Raw genomic sequence first — 2,060 nt, forward strand, 5'->3', positions numbered from 1 at the left:
GAGAGAGAGAGAGAGAGAGAATATACTTTTCTTTCTAGAACTATTTCATTCTTTTAGATCAACATGATTTGAGAGGAAACACCCAGCACCTCAGGTTTTGTTGTTTGTGTTTTCAGTAACCTGCTCTACAAAGACATAAGTACTTGGTTTGCATATTAGGCCTTTAAGGTTCTTTCATGGTTTGAGTCTGAAATGTCCCCTTCTGGTTTATGTTTTGAACAGCCAATCTTTGGTTGGCCATGCTGTTCTTAAGGCTGCAGAGCCTTTAGAAGCTAGAATATAGCTAGTGGAAGTAGGCTCCTAGGCCAGACCTCAGAAGGCCATATCCATCCCAGTTTCTCAGCTACGCCTTCTTTCAGCTTTCTGGTCTACCTTTCTGTGAGGAGGCTCTGACACACTCTTCTGCCAGGCCTTCCCTGAGATGTTGGCTTGAAGTCTGTCTGAAACTGTGGGCCAAAATGATTTTATCCTTTCTATTGTCTCTGCCAGGCATTTGTTCACAGTAACACAAAAGTACCTGATACAGCAGGCTATTTTAACCGAGAATGGTGACATCCAAAGAAAACTTGCCACATATAAATGGCAGGTCACCCCTACCCATTAGCAGGGGGCACTCCAGCCTTGGGTTAGCTAATCTAAGATGGCGGAATAGAAAAGACGAATAGCTTGGTTCATTACCAGACTCTTTTTGCCACTTTTAACTAATAGGGTTTTCTAACGTGACCTTGTAGACATAAGGAAACAGCACATCGTTAATATGTATTTTGTTGTTGAAGAATTATCTTTCTGGTTATTTCTTTTTCTGGTTATGGTTGAATCTCTTTGAGGAGAGTGGTTCTCAACCTTTCTAATGCTGCGCCCCTTTAATACAGTTCCCCGTGTTGTGCTGACCCCCAGCCATAAAACTATTTTCATTGCTACTCTGTAACCATAACTTTGCTACTGCTATGAATTGTACTGTAAATTCTGATCTGTGACTCCTGAGCAAAGGTCATTTGACTCCCCGAAGGGTCGTGACCTATAGGTTGAGAACCAACCCTCTAAGTATTCCGAATGGTGAAGGGCCACACAGGAAGTGACTACCTTGAGTCCCCGGCCACGGCTGTTGCAGTTCCCAGCTCCAAGGCCCTCACTCCTCTAGCCACCCCACCCCCGACAACTTACTGTAGGTCATCCTTTATATCATACCGCACCGCACTGGTCACACATCCTGACCGTGAAACTCAGCTGCTTTGGGGCTTGCTCCCATGGCTGAACAAAGCCCTCGTCCCCCATCTCCAGAGCTGGTCTCCTTATGCATTGACCTTTGAAGCCGTGTGCTCAGTAGTGTCTTCAGTTTTGCTTGGTTAAACATGGAAAAATGTTCCTCTAGATCGAAGCGGCTCCCCATTTATTTCAGAGCATCCTGTCGCTGACGTAGTGCTGCCTGGTTTATGGCCTCATTGCTCTGCCTTTGGAGTTGAGTAATGGCTGCTGGTGCTCCAGGCACCGCCTACGTAACCACAGGAAGGGGTAACATCCCGTGGGCCTCCCAGGCATCTGCTGGGAAATTGCTTCTTTGGTGCCAGACAAATGAATGTTTTGCATATTTCTCACCAAAAGAGAAGGGTTGTGAGGCGGAGGTTAACATAACAATCTTCTCTTATTGCAGTGATTTATGTATGCATAACTTCAGCCGTGGAATGTCATCTCAGAGGTCTTTAATTGGCAGACTTTGGGGACCACAGAGGGAGATGACAGAGCGAGCTCTGAAGAAATAAGAGTGTCGGCTGCCATTCCCAGTGCGGGCCCGTGGAGGAGGTCTAATAAATCTCCGTGTGTGTGTGTGTGTGGGGGGGGGGGGGTGGGTTGCAATCAACTTTTAAACTTTTTATTAACCTGATATCTGCTAATGAAACACAAAGAGGATCATCTTCAGCCTCAAGTGATTCAGATCTCATGACAGATCAGACCGCTGCCTAGGGTTCTCAGGACAACCGAATTCAGATCTTCTGGCAATTTCTACACGAAGACAACGATGCTGCAATTTGTAGTCTTTGTGATGCCAATGAGTCACCCGG

Source organism: Chionomys nivalis, chromosome 2, assembly GCF_950005125.1.
Source record: "Chionomys nivalis chromosome 2, mChiNiv1.1, whole genome shotgun sequence".
NCBI classification, from domain to species: Eukaryota; Metazoa; Chordata; class Mammalia; order Rodentia; family Cricetidae; genus Chionomys; species Chionomys nivalis.